Below are 8,779 nucleotides of genomic sequence, written 5' to 3' on the forward strand. Positions count from 1 at the left end.
GCTGTCAGCGGGAGTATTCATTCTTTTTGGCATAATAAGGAGGTACTTGATTGCGTGTGGCCATGGACCATGTGGGTCCAAACTGTCAGCCTCTCCATGTACATCCCTCTTCCGATGTTGTCGTTTGTTGACAACGTTGACCACGCCGTGCCGAGAACACCAGCGCGATGGACGACGGCGAGACCCAGGAAGGGAATGACCCGGAGGCGGCGAAGCCACAACAGTGGAGGGATGTTGGTGAGTAGAGGGATGGCCTAGCTAGCGTTGGGAGTAGTAGGGGGCGGTGAGGCCTGCGCGGCAACAGAACCGGCCATGGGAGGAGGGAGCAAGCAGCCCCGCCGGTGCTGGATTTGGCAGCTAGAGCAAGAAGATCAGAGATTGAAGAAACACGACGGCCGTTGGATTGACATCCAAGGGTTACGTCTGCTAGAATCATTTGTTGACGTATATAATAAGTACGCGTCAACTTAGTAGGACCACAAGTCAGACCATTCCCTATTTTTTTAATAATTTATATATAGCTCATTTCAACTTCTTATGCAATTTATTGCAGTCCGATTTTTTGTTAGCCAGGGCTAGGGCTAAAACTTTAAACGAAAGTTTGCTTATTTCTGTGGGTTCCAAACTATTTTTAATACCAAAATGCCGAGCCAGATTTAAAGTACTCTGAAGATATATTTAAATTAGGTTAAAGCCCAGTGAAATAGGAATCTAAAAATGTGAAAAAGTTTAGAAATTATAAAGTAATTGCCAATTTGTCATCCGCTTTAATATTTACAACCCATTTCATATCACTTTCAAGATTTGCAGGTGTCTTGAAATAGTTGCAGCCCATCAGGGCGTAGAAAAATAAGTAGCTGGGCTCATTTTCAGAAAAAATAGACTGGGCTCATTTTCACAAAGAAATAATAGCTGGGCTGGTCATATGGTGAACATAAAATATAAGCCTAGGCTAGACGGGCCACAGCCTAGTTGAAACCCTGCTCCGTCTCAACAATAACAAAAAAAATACTGCTCGAGCAACTACGTCCCAGGTGCCAGCTGATCTTGTGTTGTTCTCTTGTCTATTGACTATATACGCTGACAATGTCGTGGGTCCCAGATGTTAGGAAACCACTAGGAGGAAGCATTTTCTTTTTCCATACGTTGACATGCTGGGCCCCTACTATCATCCTCTCCACGTACTTCTACTGATTCCTGTTGTTTGTTGACCATGTTGACAACGCGAGAGGGCGGCGCCGCGGCAAGCACAGAAAAGCGTGTGGAGGATGTCGGCGGTAATGATTTAGGAGACGGTGGGGCGGCGATGCATGCGCTGAGGCGCAGTCAGCCATGGGAGGCGGAAGCAAGCGGCCCCGCCGGCGCTGGTTTGGTTTTGGCGGATGGAGGAAGACAGTACTGAAGAAACACGACAGACTGTAAAAGCATCAGGAGTACTTAACAACCTTAACTGAAACCAGTAGGGGCACTTAACAACCATAGTTGAAAGCAGTATGAGTACTTATACATGTTCAACCGTAAAAAGCACGCCTCGAACAGTGCTACTTTGCCTATAGTTAACCAAGGGTGAGGCCGCCAAGCCCCAGGACAAGGCCCAGGCACCACCCCGCGCATCCACAACCTTCTGAAAGTGGCTGCATCTCGCAATGTGGTCAATAAATAGGATATTCACTTTAGAGCCATGGAAAAGCAGGAACATAATCTTCTGTCCTATTCTCCAAGATGGACGGGCCTTCATTATTTGAGACCACCCATTGATGTCTACTACACAACCTTCTTCTTGTAGATGTTGTTGGGCCTCCAAGTGCAGAGGTTTGTAGGACAGTAGCAAATTTCCCTCAAGTGGATGACCTAAGGTTTATCAATCCGTGGGAGGCGTAGGATGAAGATGGTCTCTCTCAAGCAACCCTGCAACCAAATAACAAAGAGTCTCTTGTGTCCCAAACACACCCAATACAATGGTAAATTGTATAGGTGCACTACTTCGGCGAAGAGATGGTGATACAAGTGGTATATGGATGGTAGATAATAGTTTTTGTAATCTGAAATAATAAAAACAGCAAGGTAACTAATGATAAAAGTGAGCACAAATAGTATTGCAATGCGTTGAAACAAGGCCCAGGGTTCATACTTTCACTAGTGCAAGTTCCCTCAACAATAATAACATAATTGGATCATATAACTATCCCTCAACATGCAACAAAGAGTCACTCCAAAGTCACTAATAGCGGAGAACAAACGAACAGATTATGGTAGGGTACGAAACCACCTCAAAGTTATTCTTTCTGATCGATCTATTAAAGAGTTCGTACTATAATCAACCAAAACCCTAATGTCACCTAGATACTCCAATGTCACCTCAAGTACCCGTGGGTATGATTATACGATATGCATCACACAATCTCAGATTCATCTATTCAACCAACACAAAGAACTTCAAAGAGTGCCCCAAAGTTTCTACCGAAGAGTCAAGATGAAAACGTGTGCCAACCCCTATGCATAAGTTCACGAGGTCACGGGACTCGCAAGTTGATCGCCAAAACACACATTAAGTGGATCACGTGATATCCCATTGTCACCACACATAAGCACATGCAAGACATACATCAAGTGTTCTCAAATCCTTAAAGACTCAATCCAATAAGATAACTTCAAAGGGAAAACTCAATCCATTACAAGAGAGTAGAGGGGGAGAAACATCATAAGATCCAACTATAATAGCAAAGCTCGCGATACATCAAGATCGTACCACCTCAAGAACACGAGAGAGAGAGATCAAACACATAGCTACTGGTATATACCCTCAGCCGTGAGGGTGAACTACTCCCTCCTCGTCATGGAGAGCGTCAGGATGATGAAGATGAACACCGGAGAGGGATTGCCCCCCTCCGGCAGGGTGCCAGAACGGGTCTAGATTGGTTTTCGGTGGCTACGGAGGCTTATGGCGGCGGAACTCCCGATCTATTCTGCTCCTCGATGTTTTTAGGGTATACGGACATATATAGGCGAAAGAAGTCGGTCAGGGGAGCCACGAGGGGGGCACGAGGGTGGGGGGCGCGCCTCCCTGCCTCGTGGCTTCCTCGAAGCTTCCCTGACGTCTACTCCAAGTCTCCTGGGTTGCTTCCATTCCAAAAATAACTCTCCTGAAGGTTTCATTCCGTTTGGACTCCATTTGATATTCCTTTTCTTCGAAACACTCAAATAGGCAATAAAACAACATTTTGGGTTGGGCCTCCGGTTAATAGGTTAGTCCCAAAAATAATATAAAAGTGTATAATAAAGCCCATAAACATCCAAAATGGGTAATGTAATAGAATGGAACAATAAAAAATTATAGATACGTTGGAGACGTACCAGCATCCCCATGCTTAATTCCTGCTCGTCCTCGAGTAGGTAAATGATAAAAACAGAATTTTTGATGTGGAATGCTACCTAACATATTTATCAATGTAATCTTCTCTATTGTGGAAAGAATATTGAGATCCATAAGATTCAAGACAAAAGTTTAATATTGACATAAAAATAATAATACTTCAAGCATACTAACAAAGTAATCATGTCTTCTCAAAATAACATGGACAAAGAAAGCTATCCCTACAAAATCATATAGTCTGGCTATGCTCTATCTTCATCACACAAAATATTTAAATCATGCACAACCCTGATGACAAGCCAAGCAATTGTTTCATACTTTTGATGTTCTCAAACCTTTTCAATCTTTACGCAATACATGAGCGTGACCAATGGATATAGCACTATAGGTGGAATAGAATGGTGGTTGTGGAGAAGACAAAAAGGAGGAAGATAGTCTCACATCAACTAGGCATATCAACGGGCTATGGAGATGTCGATCAATAGATATCAATATGAGTGAGTAGGGATTTCCATGCAACGGATGCAAGCTCAACAAAAGAAACTAGTGGGTGTGCATCCAACTCACTTGCTCACGAAGACCTAGGGCATTTTGAGGAAGCCCATCATTGGAATATACAAGCCAAGTTCTATAATGAATGATTACCACTAGTATATGAAAGTGACAACACAGGAGACTCTTTATCATGAAGATCATGGTGCTACTTTGAAGCACAAGTGTGGTAAAAGGATAGTAGCATTGCCCCTTCTCTCTTTTTCTCTCATTTTTTGTTTTTTTTTTGTTTTTTTGGGCCTTCTCTTTTTTTATGGCCTCTTTTTCTATTTTTTTAATTTTTCATCCGGAGTCTCATCCTGAATTGTGGGGGAATCATAGTCTCCATCATCCTTTCCTCACTGGGACAATGCTCTAATAATGATGATCATCACACTTTTATTTACTTACAACTCAAGAATTACAACTTGATACTTAAAACAAAATATGACTCTATGTGAATGCCTCTGGTGGTGTACCAGGATATGCAATGAATCAAGAGTGACATGTATGAAAGAATTATGAACGGTGGCTTTGCCACACATACGATGTCAACTACATGATCGTGCAAAGCGATATGACAATGATGGAGCGTGCCATAATAACCGGTACGGTGGAAAGTTGCGTGGCAATATATCTCGGAATGGCTATGGAAATGCCATAATAGGTAGGTATGGTGGCTGTTTTGAGGAAGGTAAATGGTGGGTTTATGGTACCGGCGAAAGTTGCGCGGTACTAGAGAGGATATCAATGGTGGAAGGGTGAGAGTGCGTATAATCCATGGACTCAACATTAGTCATAAAGAACTCACATACTTATTGCAAAAATCTATTAGTTATCGAAACAAAGTACTACGCGCATGCTCATAGGGGGATAGATTGGTAGGAAAAGACCATCGCTCGTCCCCGACCGCCACTCATAAGGAAGACACTCAATAAATAAATCATGCTCCGACTTCATCACATAACGGTTCACCATACGTGCATGCTATGGGAATCACAAACTTTAACGCAAGTATCTCTCAAATTTACAACCACTCAACTAGCATGACTCTAATATCACCATCTTCATATCTCAAAACAATCATCAAGTATCAAACTTCTCATAGTATTCAATGCACTTTATATGAAAGTTTTTATTATACCCATCTTGGATGCCCATCATATTAGGACTAGTTTCATAACCAAAGCAAATTACCATCCTATTTAGGACTCTCAAAATAATATAAGTGAAACATGAGAGTCCATCTATTTCTTCAAAATAAAACCACCATCGTGCTCTAAAAAGATATAAGTGAAGCACTAGAGCAATTGACAAACTACTCCGAAAGATATAAGTGAAGATCAATGAGTAGTCGAATAATTATGCAACTATGTGAAGACTCTCTAACATTTAATAATTTCAGATCTTGGTATTTTATTCAAACAGCAAGAAAAACAAAAGAAAATAAAATGACGCTCCAAGCAAAACACATGTCACGTGGTGAATAAAAATATAGCTCCAAGTAAAGTCACCGATGAACAAAGACGAAAGAGGGGATGCCTTCCGGGGCATCCCGAAGCTTAGGCTCTTGGTTGTCCTTGAATATTACCTTGGGGTGCCTTGGGCATCCCCAATCTTAGTCTCTTGCCACTCCTTATCCCATAGTCCATCGAATCTTTACCCAAAACTTGAAAACTTCACAACACAAAACTTAACAGAAAACTCATAAGCTCCGTTAGTATAAGAAAATAAATCACCACTTAGATACTGTCGTGAACTCATTATAAATTCATATTGGTGTAATATCTATTATATTCCAACTCATCTATGGTTCATACCCTCCGATACTACTCATAGATTCATCAAAATAAGCAGACAACACATAGAAAACAAAATCTGTCAAAAACAGAATAGTCTGTAGTAATCTGGATCAAACGTATACTTCTGGAACACCCAAAATTCTAAAATAAATTCAAGTGAGGAATTTATCTATTAATAATCTTAAAAAATAATTAACTAAATAGCACTCTCCATTAAAAAATGGCAGCAAATCTCGTGAGCGCTAAAGTTTCTATTTTTTACAGCAAGATCGCAAAGACTTTCCCCAAGTCTTCCCAAAGGTTCTACTTGGCACAAACACTAATTAAAAGCATAAAAACTCAGTCATAACAGAGGCTAGATGAATTATTTATTACTAAACAGTAACAAAAAGCAATGAACAAAAATAAATTTGGGTTGCCTCCCAACAAGCGCTAACGTTTAACGCCCCTAGCTAGGCATGATGATTTCAATGATGCTCACATAAAAGATAAGAATTGTAACATAAAGAGAGCATCATGAAGAATATGACTAGCACATTTAAGTCTAACCCACTTCCTATGCATAGGGATTTTGTGAGCAAACAACTTGTGGGAACAAGAATTAACTTGCATAGGAAGGCAAAACAAGCATAACTTTAAAACTTTAAGCACATAGAGAGGAAACTTGATATTATTGCAATTCCTACAAGCATATATTCCTCCCTCATAATAATTTTCAGTAGCATAATGAATGAATTCAACAATATAACCATCACATAAAGCATTCTTTTCATGATCTACAAGCATAGAAATTTTATTACTCTCCACATAAGCAAAATTCTTCTCATTCGGAATAGTGGGAGTATCATAAGAAACTCGAGTACTATAAATTGTTTCCACATTAAAGGAGTAATGTTCAGAAAAAGGGTAATCATAATCATGACAAGTTTTATAAATATAATCATCACTACTTTTTATAGCATAAGTATCATCACAATAATCATCATAAGTAGCAACTTTGTTCTCATCATAATCGATTGAAACCTCTTCCAAGATAGTGGAATCATTACTAAATAAAGTCATGACCTCCCCAAATCCACTTTCATAATTATCACAATAAGATTCAACATCCTCCAAAATAGTGGGATCGTTACTTCCTAAAGTTGACACTCTTCCAAACCCACTTTCATCAATGTAATCATCATAAGTAGGAGGCATGCTATCATCATAACAAATTTGCATATCAAGACTTGGGAGGCTAGAAATATCATCTTCATTAAACATAGCATCCCCAAGCTTGGGACAAACATTAATTGCAGCAAATACATTCTCAAACATGTCATTCTCATCAAACATAGCATCCCCAAGCTTGGGCCTTTTCATATCATAAGCATAATCACTCTCATCATTAATAGTATGTATAGCACCAATAGTATAACAATTATCATCATCACAATGAGTAATAGGAGCAACATTATTTGGGAGGGATACATTTTTACCTTTGCTTCTCTGTCTTTTCTTTTTCTTCTTCACATCATGTGTGGGTTTTATCCTCTTTTTGGAGCTCCTTATTAATGAGATTGGTTGAATAGGAGGCTCCTCCTCGTTACCTGATTCATCATAAGAAATAATAGGAGGATATTGGGAAGTATCTTCCCTTTCGTTAGTATTCTCTTCATCTTCTATTTGTTTTCTTTTCTTTATGTAATTGGCAATATAAGGATTTTCAATGCAATTCACCGCACAATACATAAAAAATTCTTCTAGATCAATATCGAGGAATTTCTCAAGGTTATATTCTGGAATATGATTAGTTATACGTTTCATTTCTTCATAACCCAAAAGCAAACTAAGTTCATTATGATGTGCAAGGGAAATCAAATCATCACAATTTTTGGACACGATACGATCATGAAACAATTTGCATTTGAGATTTAAATGACCATGTCCATTTAGTTTCCAAATACATATGCCTCTTGCAAAAGCTATTTTCCCTAATTGGTGTGTACTTGCAGGCTCTATATATTCCACAAAAGTTGACATTCTTATAAGAGACATTTTCATCATGACTAGTGCAATCGTCATTAGTATTATGAATATTCAAAGAGTTCATACTAACAACATTGCAATCATGCTCATCATTCAAAGATTTAGTGCCAAACATTTTATAGACTTCTTCTTCTAGAACTTGAGCACAATTTTCCTTTCCCTCATTCTCACGAAAAATATTAAAAAGATGAAGCGTATGAGGCAAACTCAATTCCATTTTTTTGTAATTTTCTTTTATAAACTAAACTAGTGATAAAACAAGAAACTAAAAGATTCGATTGCAAGATCTAAAGATATACCTTCAAGCACTCACCTCCCCGGCAACGGTGCCAGAAAAGAGCTTGATGTCTACTACACAACCTTCTTCTTGTAGACGTTGTTGGGCCTCCAAGTGCAGAGGTTTGTAGGACAGTAGCAAATTTCCCTCAAGTGGATGACCTAAGGTTTATCAATCCGTGGGAGGTGTAGGATGAAGATGGTCTCTCTCAAGCAACCCCGCAACCAAATAACAAAGAGTCTCTTGTGTCCCCAAAACACCCAATACAATGGTAAATTGTGTAAGTGCACTAGTTCGGCGAAGAAATGGTGATACAAGTGCAATATGGAAAGTAGATAATGGTTTTTGTAATCTGAAAATATAAAATAAGCAAGGTAACTAATGATAAAAATGAGCACAAACGGTATTGCAATGCGTTGAAACAAGGCCTAGGGTTCATACTTTCACTAGTGCAAGTTCCTTCAACAATAATAACATAATTGGATCATATAACTATCCCTCAACATGCAACAAAGAGTCACTAATAGCGGAGAACAAACGAAGAGATTATGGAAGGGTATGAAACCACCTCAAAGTTATTCTTTCTAATCGATCTATTAAAGAGTTCGTACTAGAATAACACCTTAAGACACAAATCAACCAAAACTCTAATGTCACCTAGATACTCCAATGTCACCTCAAGTATCCGTGGGTATGATTATACGATATGCATCACGCAATCTCAGATTCATCTATTCAACCAACACAAAGAACTTCAAAGAGTGCCCC

The sequence above is a fragment of the Triticum urartu genome, chromosome 2 (assembly GCF_003073215.2).
Source record: "Triticum urartu cultivar G1812 chromosome 2, Tu2.1, whole genome shotgun sequence".
In the NCBI taxonomy this organism is placed as follows: domain Eukaryota; kingdom Viridiplantae; phylum Streptophyta; class Magnoliopsida; order Poales; family Poaceae; genus Triticum; species Triticum urartu.